This window comes from Rhinatrema bivittatum, chromosome 2 (assembly GCF_901001135.1).
Source record: "Rhinatrema bivittatum chromosome 2, aRhiBiv1.1, whole genome shotgun sequence".
Taxonomy (NCBI): Eukaryota; Metazoa; Chordata; class Amphibia; order Gymnophiona; family Rhinatrematidae; genus Rhinatrema; species Rhinatrema bivittatum.
Window position 1 is genome coordinate 516374473 of NC_042616.1, and position 14154 is coordinate 516388626.

General features: G+C 44.4%; 1 protein-coding gene across 4 annotated transcripts in view; it reads right to left on the reverse strand.

Moving 5' to 3' along the window:
* MBOAT1 (membrane bound O-acyltransferase domain containing 1) overlaps positions 1–14154 on the reverse strand; it is a 286231-nt gene that overhangs the window by 60555 nt on the left and 211522 nt on the right. The window lies entirely within an intron of this gene.

Consider the following 14154-nt stretch of genomic DNA (forward strand, 5'->3'; position numbering starts at 1 on the left):
GCCGAGAGCTCTGGGTTGAACGGGCAAGTCCAGCGCTGGACTCCTTCCCCCCCCCCCGCAGCTGCTCGTGCTAAGGGCTCCTGCCCTGCAAATACTTAAATCATAAACTGAGCCCAGAAAAACTGCAGAGCTTATATCTTGAAGAATAGCCCTGGTTGAGCAAGAAACGTGGACAAAAACCGCAGGGCACCACAGGAGAGGTTCGCTGCAGGTTGGGAGTTGTGGTAGTAAGTGTGGTTTCTGTTATTCTGCCCCCGCTCGCCATCTTTAGCGTGAATTCCCAGCTTCATTTCCCGACGCAGACCAGCCTGAGTAGCTGATTTTGAGAAACTGTAGACTGCAAGCAAAACCATCAATTTTGGGAAACTTTAAAATAAAAGCTTCGGGGAGCTGAACGGGGTGGGCTGAGCAGGCTGTTTGTGCTGGAGATTCCTGCTTCTTCCTCTTGTTAACCGTTAACGAAGCCGCGGGAAAACTTTTCAACGCTTCCTTTCCACTTGTTTTTATATAAAAGTGTGTTCAGACCCTACTGGCCCCTACCTTTGCAAAATCGGGGCACAGGGTAAACTTGCACAGGAGAGGAGGCTGGCAGACCCTGCATAGGTGGTGGCGTGGAACGCGGGGCAGAACAGATGCCAAGGAAGAGAGACAGTGTGCGTCAGTTCACTACAGGGCAGCCATTTTAGTAGCATAACCTGCACATTTACAATTACTTTGCCAGTAAATTATAAGGAAGGACAACAGCTCCTGTGCAGGGAACTACTCATTGTTTAACTGCTTACTTTATCAAAGCAGGTGCGCAACTGGTGATTTTTATTCATTCGTCACAACGCATGACCTTCGCACCTTATGTACGATAGCAGCTCAATAAAGGCAGCCTATTCTCGCTGCATAATTTAAAAGAGCGGGATCTACACCGTCTTACATCAGCTCCTCATCCTAAGTCGAGAGTCAACACAGCAAACTATAAGTTGCACCCTGCAGACAGAGGGGTACCGCCACGGGACTTCACGTCTTATAAGATAGATAGCAGCAGCCATCACGCGGCGACCTTTTAACAGTACATCAGTTGTCATAGTATATTTTCATAGGGAACCTCAGCACACTTGCAGAATCTGAAAGGAATGTGATGTCCTTAATCAGCATGGACCTTTAGCCCTATTTCCCTCCCCCCGACAGCAGCTATTATCAGTTTTTGTAACCCAGCATCTCATTCTGCCGTTTCCAGTATTATAGTACACGAAGTGAAGACCCATAGATGTCATGGCGAGCAAAAAAAACCGGTGGACCTCACTTGCTATTCCTATGATGCCGATGGATCTCGATATGCAGCTCTGAGTAAAGAACCTTCAGGATCACACACGGAGGCCCAATCAGACCCAGGCATCCTGGTTGCGACGAGTAATGGTGTAGTGGGGAACTCCCTTACTAAGCAAGACTTTGACAACTGGTTCGCAGAAATTAAATCTGATATTCGATTGCTTCGAGAAGATATGCACACCAATCTGGAAGCCATCCGGGCAGGACATGCGAGACTTGGTTAGCAGGGTGGAGGACGCTGAAGGGATTGTTGAAGGACGGGTTTTGAAGATGGCAGCATTTACCACAGACGTTCAAGAAATACAAAATCAGCATGAAGAGATCCAATTAAAATTGGAGAACTTAGAGAATAGGTCCAGACGATCTAACATCAGGATCAGGGGCCTACCGGAGCAGCCTGAGTACTCCAATTCTATGGATATATCTAGGAAAATCTGTGCCGCCCTTCTATCCTCGGCTCCTGAAAGGGGGGAGAAGCCGAGACGCACAGAGGTGGTTATAGAGCAGGCCTGCCACACTTTGGGGGCAGCCCCCCGTAATGCTCCTAAAGACCTTATCATTTGTCTTCATAGCTATTTAATTAAAGAAGATATATTGTGCAATGCCCGTTGAGCGTCACCCTTCAGCTGGGAGGGCCATGAATTACAAATATATAAAGATCTAGCCCCGGCCACACTCCAAAGACGCAGGGAAGTGTAACCTCTCTCTGCGGCTCTTCGGAATGAAGGTATACGATATCGATGGGTCTTTCCTTGGGGCCTTACTTTTACCTTGAAAGGAGTTACATCTCTGGTGAAGTCAGTGACTGAAGCCATACCCCTTTTACAAGCGGCTGGCATTGAGATTACTTTTCCAGACAAAACACAACCGAAAATTATGGCTCCCAGCCAGCCACAATGGCAACGCGTGGGTAAGGGCAGCCGTCGCCTTACTCGAAATTCGGAGAATCAACCCAGAGCCGCGCGGGGAGCACCACCATAAAGAGAACAGAATCTGACAGACAAAGGGTGGAGCTTTGACGTGCGCTTTTTCCCATTGCTGGCAGAGATTATGGAATCGACCGATACATCCAGAAGTTGTGGGACTGCTTCATCAATCCTTGATGCGGCATCCGGACATGTTGGGGATCTGACCCAGAAAGCAATATTAATGACTGTGTTATTTTCCAGCGGTTTTGATTTCTGAATTGTTGACTTGTTATTGATATTGAATGTTTGCTAAGCCTTTCAATGTTTACAGTTAACCTACTTCAGGGTCTCTAAACCTATCACAATTCATTTACAGCGGTGGAATGGGTTAAGTAAGCCTGTGGGGGAGGGAGGAGGGCTATCCTCTGTGGTTAGGGGACCACCGATATGGTGGGTGATTGGATTCAAGGGGAAGGGGAGTTGGAAAAAGTTACAAGGGATGGGAGAGGAGGGGGACAAGTGTGATTATATGGTTCATACTTTTGGTGGTTATAATTAGGGGCTATGGAGGACTCATCATAGTGGGATGATTCAGAGGTGGGAGTGAGACTCAGAGGCATCGGTTAGAGCTAGGGCGTGCCGTCGACTTACATATTAGGGCTATGCTGGGCTTGGGTGTCAATTATGATAATGGGTGAAGTACTATGTATTACATTTAACGTGAAAGGGTTAAACTTGCCGTTCAAACGGCAGCTTTTGTTTAAGGAGCTCACAAGACTCTCTGCAGCAGTAGTGTTCCTTCAGGAAACTCACCTTCATCGTTGTCATGAAAGGGTTATGGTCTCAAAGCGATATCCACTTCAATATTATGCTCCAGCTACCAAGCAACGGAGATATAATGGAGTGGGAATACTCTTTGCATAAGGATTACTGGTACAAGTCTCTCAATCATATGCAGATCCACAGGGCCGTTTTCTCCTCCTTAAAGTTATAATTCATAATCGGGAACTAGTGTTAGTGAATGTTTATTGCAGACCCACCCAGCAACGGGAGACTTTAGCAGAATTATTACAGCAGATCAAAAACTTCCCTGGACAACACATAATAGTGGCGGGAGATTTTAATATTGCCCTTTCCCCATCCTTGGATACTTCTGCTCAGAGTACTTCAGGATCACAGAGAGCGCGCAAAGCCATGAAACAGTTTATGATGACTAGCAATGTGGTGGATATTTGGCGGCTGTCTTTTCCCCATAGTCGAAATTATTCCTTTTACTCCCATGCCCACAACTCATACACCAGAATTGATTATTTTCTCATAACTAAGGATTTGGTGGGAGTTACCGCCAGGGTAGATATCGAACCTATCACCTGGTCAGACCATGCCCCAGTTAGTTGGAAGGTGGACCTGACACCTGCAGAGACTGGAAGGAAATATTGGAGGCTTAATGATTCATTACTGCATGAGCCAAAATACTTTGATCGTATCACTGAAGTAATTGAAACCTATCTATTGCTTAATGAGGATGAGGTCTCCCCAATTGCACGATGGGAGGGTTTGAAGGCGGTCCTTCGAGGACATTTTATTAGTATAGCCTCCTATCACAAAAAACAGAAACGGGCCAAGAAAGAAAAGCTCTTACAAGTGTTGAGGGACTTGGAGGGAAGACACAAGGGGAACCCGGGATCCTTTCCAGTCCGACTAGTAATTCAAAAGCAGGAGGAGATTGCAGCTCTAGATGCGGCAGACATTGCCTTCTCCCTAGATCTCCTTAAGCAGCGGCATTATGAATTTGGTGACAAGCATAGCAAGCTTCTGGCCAGATGCCTGCAGGTAAAACGAAATAGAGAAATGATATATCGTATTAAGAATAAACAGGGAACGATGCTACTGCAACAACCGGAAATTAGGGCCAGGTTTCTAGAGTTTTATGAGGAGCTGTATCAGCCGGAGGAGACTCCGTCCGAGGAAGAGATTGAGATTTTTTTGGAGTCCATCCCCCTACCGGAACGGGCAGGAGAGGGCCAACGCCAACTAGATAAGCCAATATCTTTATTTGAGGTTGACTGGGCAATTAAAGACACAAAATCCGGGAAGGCACCGGATTTAGATGGATTCACCCCTGTTTTCTACAAAAAATTTAGAGACCGAATACGAGGCCCATTGCTCGCCATGTTTAATAAACTGAGGGAGGGGGCAACCCTCCTACCGCACGGGAATACGGCAGGGATTATACTTATTCCTAAACCGGGAAAGGACCCCACTAGCTGTGCCTCATATAGGCCTATCTCACTCATAAATGTGGACTTAAAAATCCTGGCCAAAATTCTAGCGTTTCGACTGAGTGGTTATATAGGGACACTTATCCATGCAGATCAAGCAGGCTTCTTGCCGGGTAGAGCGACATCTGATAATATTCGGAAAATAATAGATTTAATGCATATCGCTCAATCCAACAATGCGCCAGCGGTCTTTATGACCATAGACGCTAAAAAGGCGTTTGATAGACTTTATTGGCCCTATTTATTTGCCATTTTACGGAAGATGGGTCTGGGGGGGGCCCTTTGCAGTTTGGATACAGGCGCTTTACTGTGAGCCGTCTGCATGTTTTAAGATAAATCAGGGTTATTCGGAGTCTTTTCAAATCCGGAGAGGTACAAGGCAGGGCTGCCCTCTTTCACCGCTCCTCTTTGCCCTCAGCCTAGAACCCTTGGCGGAGTGGCTTAGGAGGGAATGAGAGGTGTATGGGATACAGAAGTGCATAACATTACCCTCTATGCAGATGATATTATCCTGTCCCTCTCTCAGCCTAGGACATCTGTGCATAAGGTCGTATCTATGTTGACCCGCAATGGCAGAGTGTCGGGATTCCGGGTTAACCTCGATAAATCAGAAATTCTCCATGTACACTTTACTGAGTACTTATTGCAACAAGGTAAAAGTGAGTTTTTATTTTGGTGGACTACAGGTCCTTTTCGGTATCTGGGGGTTAATCTTAGTTTAGATTTTTCTCAGTTAGTATCTCTAAATTATAAACCTTTGGTTCGCAAGCTGCTGGGGGATATAGATAGATGGGATCATCAACCCTTTTCGTGGTTTGGCAGAATGGCAGCGATCAAGATGAACCTTCTACCTAAACTTAGCTACTTATTTCAGGTTCTACCATGTCTGGTTCCTGTAGCGGAACTGAGGCCTCTTCAGCGAAAATTGTTTGCTTTCATCTGGCATAGGAGGCCCCCAAGGGTCTCCCGCCTGACTCTCAGCCAAGCCCGTGGGGACGGAGGCTTGGGACTTCCCTCCCTAGTACATTATTATGCTGCAGCACAGCTAAAATACATTGTTGATAGTCATAATCTACAATCACCTAAACAGTGGGTAGGGATCGAGAGTCAAATGATAGGGGGCACTCCAATTCCGGCTTTATTTTGGCAACTGACTAGCACCCCCAGGGAAGTGAAAACCTTCTCATTAAGTCTCCAGACCTCTTTAATGGTCTGGAAAAAATGGAAATATAAATTGATAGGTAACAAACAGTACTCTGCTTTGTCTCGCATCCGATATCTTGGGGGTTTTACTGAGGGCCAGAAAAGCCGGACATTTCAGCGCTGGGATTCCAGGGGATTAACACACTTAGGACAGGTCTGGTGCCAACGGATGGTTCCTTTTAGCGAATTACAGGCCAAGTTCCAGATACCGGCCACTGATGTTTTAGCATATGCCCAGTTGCGTCACTTCTTGGGATCCTCAGGGCCCAGCTCAGATTTATCCAGTTCGCGGTCGATGTTTGAGGGGTATTGCCTTCAGGCACGATATTTTCAAAAAGGGATTTCTAAGCTGGCGACAGTGTTCCCAGAGGGGTACATACTGGCACATGTGGTGGGAATGTCCTCAGCTGCAGGGGTTTTGGAGTGCATGTCAAGGGCTAGTGGGTAAGGTGTGGGGTGTTCAGGTCCCCTTACAAGCGGAGTATTGGTTACTTGGATTTCCTCATCCCGACCTAGATGATGAAACAAAAAAAATGTTTTATCATCTTACTACTGCTGCCAGACTACTGATTGCTGCTCAGTGGAAATGTACAAACCCACCCACACTTACACAACTCTATGGCAAATTAAGGCAAATACATTATATGGAGAAATTAACGGCCTATCAACGAGACACCTTGCACAAATTTCATAGGATGTGGACACCGTTGATCCAATATCTAGCTCAAATGGAATAAAGTAACTGATAATTTGTGGTACCTCCGAGAATGGGAAAGGGGAAGGGGGGATAGGGAGGGGATTACTAGGGAAGAGTGAGACATGCCCATTTTATATCCAGATATATGTGAGCTTGAGGGAAAGTTATGTTACTGTAACAGTTATGTATTTCCTATTAGGGAGGCACAATTACTGTTCAATACTTGCCTCTATGTTTGTATGGATGCTCTCATCTCTATGTCTCATATTGTTTGTAAGCTTTATTTTATTTTGGATAATAAATAATACTTTAGGTCTAGGAACCAGCTCTGAAGATCCTTTTTACTAAATGGATCATCCCCGCTTATCTTCATTGCGCCCACAGGCTCCGACGTGCCTTCTGCGTCACCTGATCCCGCGGCTTCAGAGGCCTCACCCAGCACTGCAAACCGCGATCCTCCAGCATCGAATGAAAATTGCTGTAAATCAATAGCTTTTTTGCGAGTAGCCATTGCAGGACGACTTTGGTTCTCGGTGGGTGCTTCGTGCGGTGAGAATACCCCGATATTAAAGGAGAAAATTACTTTATTCCGTTGGGGAGGAGAGGAGGAAAGATTTAAGCGGCCATCTTTTCAAGATGACGTCACTTCCCCCCATAAATAATACTTTAAATAAAAAAAAAAAAATTTATTTATTCATTTATTTATTTGAGGTTCTTTATATACCGCCATTCGTTTAGTAACATCATGTCGGTTAACATTCAACAATATTTTAGCAGCAGCGCTGGAACAGATAGAAATTAGCGGCAGTGCTTTACAATTAATATTCAACTTAAGAAAGGTCATTAGGAGATTATAACAATGCTAAGTTAGAGCAGAGGAAGAAATGATACATGGTAATGCAAACAGGGATGGGGAGGAAGAGGAAAAATTAAATATTAGAAATAATATGATTACATTAAAATACATAGGTTAAATACATTAAGTACATTAGGTACAAAAGATTACTAGGCGTCAACTTTATAAAGATATTAGAAAGGAGTACTTTATGTAACTCAAAAGGATAATGCATATTTACAAATTTACATAAGTTTAGTCTCAGGGAAAAGCATGAGGGGAATAGCTGGATGTGATGTTGGGTACTTTATATGAAGGCTTTTAAGAATAACCATGTTTTAAGTTTCTGCTTGAATTTTTTTGGGCATAGTTCCTGACGAAGATCTTTTTTGGGCATAGTTCCTGACGAAGACCTTCAAGTCTGTGTTCTAAATGTCCATCAAATTATTTAAATCATATGGATTCCCATATTTCTCTCTGTATATTTTTAGAGATTTTTTCTTTATGCTCTTAAAATCTTTTAGAAATTTTATGACTGCACTTATCTTTGTGCCTGATATTCTGGGACAGCAAGGTGTTGTGCATATCAATGTGCAAGCATACTTGGTTGTCTATAGTTCTTTTATTTGCTTCCAGCCCAACATTGTAATGTTTTGGAAGTGAAACTTCCTTCTCCAGGAGTCGGTCAGCTTATTCAACACAATTTTCTCAAAATCACGGGTTTTGTTCGACAGACTCTATATATATAAATGATGCTGTGGATCTGAATGTGGTCCGCTCGCCGATTGCGTAATAGCCTTTTAATTTAAAAGAGCTGCAAGATTATATTCTCTTATGCAACAGCATCCTGCTAATTAATGTCTTTGTATTTTGTTTGTGCAGATTGAATGACTAAAACCGTAAGCCTAGGATTTCTTTTTATAGTGTCTAAAAGTCAATCCTCCTATCACTGTCATACAAAACAACCAATGTTCAATTTTATGGCAAGAGATCAAGCCACAAGAAGAAAGTTACCGAGCATTTTTACTGCAGGTCCATAAACCTCCCTGCTGGTATCTTGCTTCACAAGAGATCATCTCACACAGCCACACCTAGCACCTCACAATGAAGCACACACAAGACAAGCTGGCTAAAACCCTACATGTATGTATTGAATTTACGAAGAGGAAAACAAGAACATAAAAATATTTAAATAAAGAGCCCTAAAAAATAATAATTACAGGGATTATTAGGGGTCTGTTTTAAATTTGCTTTTTTTTTTTTTTTATATATATATAACATTCACTGTTAGTGTCCCTTATACCTGCCCCTTCCAGCCCGCAGTTGAGAAATTCCTTTTTTTGTTTTTCAAGGGTGTTTGCCAACAGATTCTTAACTAGGGGAAATTAAGACTGCAGCACACAGTTTTAACGCTCAGGTTTCTGCATCGGCCTGTGAGTTATTACGTCGGGCCCTCAGTGATAGAAATGTAACTTCTAGTCAGAGGCGGAGTAACGTTTCCCTGGCTATTCTAAGTCTATAGCAGAACTTTCTGGTACCAGGATTTATAATCAGAATTTACGCGCACAAAATATACATTCTGCAATAAAAAAAAAAACAAGCCAACGTGGTGGCATTGTACTAAAATTCAGCCCCTCTGGCAGCAGGTGTCACAATGGTTAGAACAATTTCTAAGTCTCCAAGGATTAATGAACCCTGGCTTTATGTTGCTTAACCATCCACATATTCCCCTGAAGAATACACACAAGGCTCTATGTCACCAAGTCTTTATTGCAACAAGAATTGTTATCACCAGATATTGGAAACAAGCTTCTACACCTTCGCTAGCGATGGTACAACAACAAGTACATTATCTTTGTAAGATGGCCGCCATCACCGCGGAACTGCGTGATTCTTCCTCCAAGTTCCGAGAGACGTGGACGCCATACCTGGCTGGGAATCCGGCCACATTGGAAAATAGTCGGTATCTGTTCACTTGTCACATTCCTGCATCCAGAGGTCTGACTCCTACCTCATATGATAACTATCAGACTCTATTGATAATTATTTATTTTATTTTATTTAGAAACTTTTATATACCGGTATTTGTGAGGACATCATACCGGTTCACATAGTAACTGAAAGATTGGAAAATACATTGCAACAGGAGAATGTAACTGGGCGGGGGTAGAACAGAAAGGCAGTAGGAAGGATAGGAGAACAAGAAGGTAATAACCAAAACAATTTACAATGAAAGTCTCCTTAATATAAGGAGAGGGTGGTCACCTGAAAAGGGGACTACAGGGGGGGAGTGGAAGGCGTTATTCTGAGTAGGCATGGTTGAACAGAAGGGTTTTTAGTTTCTTTTTGAATTTAAATGCACAGGGTTCAAGTCGCATGTGGACAGGTAGGGTATTCCAGAGGGCGGGACCGGCAATAGAGATGGCACGGTCGCGGGTAGAGGAGAGATGCGCCAGTTTCAAGGATTGAACATGTAGGGTGCCTTTGTTGGTTGATCTGGTGGCTCGGGTGGACTGGGGGGCAATGAAAGGGAGGTCGAGCCAGTTGGAGTTGTGGGTGTAAATGGACTTGTGGATTATGATCAAGGTTTTGTAGTGTATACGGGACATTATGGGGAGCCAATGTAGATCCTTGAGGATAGGGGTAATATGGTCATGTTTGCTTGTGTTTGTAATGAGTCTTGCAGTAGCATTTTGCAGAAGTTGGAGGGGTTTTATGGAGGATATTGGGAGCCCTAAGAGGAGGGCATTACAGTAATCTAGTTTAGAGGTGAGGGTGGCTTGGATCACTGTGCGGAGGTCATGGGCATAGAGCAGGGGTCTGAGTTTCTTTAGTACATTAAGCTTGAAGAAGCAAGTTTTGAGGATGGAATTGATGTGAGGTTTCATACTTAGATTGGGATCAAGAAGGACTCCAAGATCTCTAACGGATGGTTGAGCTGTGAGGAGGTTAAGTTTAGGGTCGTTAGGCAGTAGGTCAGGGGGGTGCGAGGAGATGTGGAGGAGTTCCGTTTTGTTGGTGTTGAGAGCAAGCTGGAGGTTGGTGAGGAGGGCGTTGATGGCTGCGAGGCACTTTTCCCAGTGCTCCAGGGCATCAGAAATGGAGTTGTGAATGGGAATGATGATCTGTACATCATCAGCATAAAGGTAGAATTTGAGTTTAAGGTCAGAGAGGAGGTGGCAGAGAGGAGTAAGGTAAATATTGAATAGGGTAGATGAGAGTGATGAGCCTTGCGGGACTCCTTGTTGTAGGGGATATGAGGCAGATAGGTTGTTTCCAATTTTAACAGAGAACTTTCTGTTAGAGAGATAGGATTTGAACCAAGTTAGAGCTATTCCTGAGATGCCGATGCTTTCTAGCCGTGTCAGGAGGTGGTGGTGGCTGATAGTGTCAAAGGCCGCTGAGATGTCAAGGAGGGCGAGGAGGTAGCTGTGGCCTTGTCCAAGACCTCTGAGAAGATAGTCAGTAAGGGAGAGTAGTAAGGATTTGGTGTTAAAGTGCTTCCTGAATCCACAGCAGATCTTATTTTTGCGAATAAGCTTTCTACGCTAACCCTGTAAGTTTCTCTCATGCTACTGTATAGATTATGGATATTCTCATGGTGGTCTTGGGGGGGAGGGGAGGAATGGTTATAAAGAAGCTACAAGTTCTGTTCTTATGAGACTGTACCTGCTTCCTGTTTATGTCTATGTACCATTCCTAATGTTACAGTCTTTATATTTTTGCTGTTTTTTCCGTTTTGGTAAACTTAATAAAAAATAAATTGAAAAAAACAAACAAACCCCAAACCTGACATGTTTTGAGTGCATAAAACATGATTGCGTACAAAGCATATTTTCTGCATATAAATGATCTTTTTGCACAGAAAGGGCCAGAGTTTTAAACTTATGCACGGGCGTAGATTTGTTTGTGCAACCCGTCGTGAACAAATCTACGCCCGATTTTATAACATGTGCGCGCAGCCGTGCGCATGTTATAAAATCCACGGTCGGCGCATGCAAAGCGGTGCACCTTGCACGCGCCGAGCCCAGATGGCTTTCCCCGTTCCCTCCAAGGCCGCTCCGCACCTTCCCCTCCCTTATCTAGCCCACCCCCCAGCTCTAACTAAATCCCCCCCTTACCTTTCGTTTCCGAAGTTACGCCTGCCCGCTCGCCATTCCCCGGCACAGGCCGCTGTGCCGGAGGACTCGGGACTGCCCCCGAACCTCAGCCACGCACCCTGACCCGCCCCCGCCCCCGTCCCAGGGCTTAGGCTCAGCGCACGCAGGAGCAGCTTGGGGCAGCTTTTCAGGGGTTACGCACATAATCCTTTGAAAATCTACCCCAAAATGATTTGTGCTCACATCTTTTGTGCATATAAAACGAGGGGAACAATATAAAACAAGTTCCTGGGGGGGGGGGAAAAAAAGGAGGAACGCAAAAACAAAAAACTGCAGTGCGGAAGCAGCAAGGCTTTTTGTGGGGAGTGGAATAATTTGACTGCTCCCCCTCCCAGATCAGCTGAAAGTGGAGTAGGTGAGATGAGTTGAAGTCTGGCAGGGTAGGTGATGCACAGAACATTCTCGTTATGTCTCCTCAGCTGCTGGTGATTAGGGTGCACGAAGAATGCCATGGGTGTCTCTTTCCCCAAGTTAAAATGTATGCTCAGGCTAGGCAAAAAAGGCCAAGCATACATTTTAACTCAGGGCTGTGCACATATTTTTTTATTAGCGCAATTCTTTTTCTTTTTAACTCCTGATGCATTACCATAACATTAGCTCACTGCACCAGGAGATAAAATTTTTTTAGTGCATAGGTTAAGAAACTGTGCTGAATTTCAGCGCTCAGTTTTATTAATCAGCTTACTAATCAGGTCCTTAGCCTAGTCATTGTCCTCAGCTGGGAGCCATGCGTCACGGCTCCCTCTGATATACAATTCAATTCTGGACCACTAGGTATCGCCGTTGTACAATGGCTGGGACTCCCACTGTTGCTCCCAGGGTCTGTGAATACTGCCTTTATGGCACTTCCAGTCCTGGTCAGTCCAGGAAGCAGAAGACCTGAAGCAGAGATCAAACCCAGGTCCTCTACTAGAAGTGGAGAATTCCATAATGTCTCTGTATTACTCCATGGTGTGAGAGAACCTTGAATACTGTGTGCAATTCTGGTCACCGCATCTCAAAAAAGATATAGTGAAATTAGAAAAAGTACAGAGAAGGGCTACCAAAATAAGAACATAAGAAATTGCCATGCTGGGTCAGACCAAGGGTCCATCAAGCCCAGCATCCTGTTTTGAACAGAGGCCAAAACCAGGCCAGAAGAACCTGGCAATTACCAAAACACTAAGAAGATCCCATGTTACTGATGCAATTAATAGCAGTGGCTATTCCCTAAGTAAAATTGATTAATAGCAGGTAATGGACTTCTCCTCCAAGAGCTTATCCAAACCTTTTTTGAACCCAGCTACACTAACTGCACTAACCACATCCTCTGGCAGCAAATTCCAGAGCTTTATTGTGCGTTGAGTGAAAAAGAATTTTCTCCAATTAGTGAATGATAAAGGGAATGGAACGATTTAACTATGAAGAAAGGCTAAAGAGGTTAGGGCTGTTCAGCATCGAGAAGAGACAGCTGAGGGGGATATGATAGAGGTCTTTAAAATCATGAGTGGAATAGAATGGGTAAATATGAACACAAAACAAAAGTTTTTGGGGCCTTGGTCTTTGCTTGGATTTCGGCCAAGGCCCTAGCGTCACGCTCAGGAATAGGTTGCGGTCCCTGCTTTGGGTCTTGGCCTATTCCTTAGGTGAAGCCCTGTCCTCAGGCGTGGGCCTAGGCCTGAGGGGTGACTTTTTTTTTTTTTTTCCAATCATTTCATTTTGAAAACGAAACAAAAGAAAATAGGAAATTTTGTTGTCATTTTCTATTTTGTTTCTAATGAATACACATCCCTACTAATTTGTGTGTTTCGTATGAAATATTTTTGTTGTTCCACCATATAGAACGATGAAAAACCAAACCAGAGATTCAAGCACTGACACATAGTGGTAATTTCTTTTTTCTCCTCAGAACCCACACAGAAAATGAAAATAACGTGCACAAAAATATAATTAGCAATCAAAAGCATCTACAATGATTGGATCATGGAGAGGGTTTAAACTTATTCCCTTTCAAATTCTTCTCTGTTACTACATACAGTTAAGGTAAGTTAGGGTATGAAAATTAGAGTAACATTGGCCCAGACATTTGAGTTCGAACAGACATTAACCACTACAGTGTAACACACCAAGGGCCGGATTTTAAAAGCCCTGCGCGCGTAAATCCGGCTGGATTTATGCGTGCAGGGCACTCGCGCGCCGGCAGCCTATTTTGCATAGGCTGCCGGCGCGCGCATAGCCCCGGGACACGCGTAAGTCCAGGGGCTTTGTAAAAGGGGCGGGAGGGGGCATGTCTGGGGGTCAGGGTGCGGTTCGGGGCGGGACCGGGGGCGTGGTCGAGGCCTCCAGACCAGCCCCCGGATCGGGTGATGGCGCGCCAGCAGCCTGTTGGCGCGCACAGATTTACACCTGCTTTCGGCAGGCGTAAATTTGCCAACAAAGGTGGGGGTGAGGGGGTGGGTATAAAATCCAGCGTACTTTTGTTCGCACCTGGTGCACGAACAAAAGTATGCGCGCACGTAAATTTATAAAATCTACCCCCAAGAATCTAACATCTTCCTAGTCACACAAGTCAGAGTAAAAAATGTATATGAAGCAAAAGGCTGCATAAAATGGAAAAGTATCACATAAATAAAATGATTTTTTAAAAAGTAGGCAACACAAGAACCATCTTTTAAACTTTTAGTTCTGTCCTATTATGCTACCCTTGGCAATGCCTCTAATTTCAATATAGCACCTGTGCCACATGGTATGTTCCAGAGTGCGTAAAGTC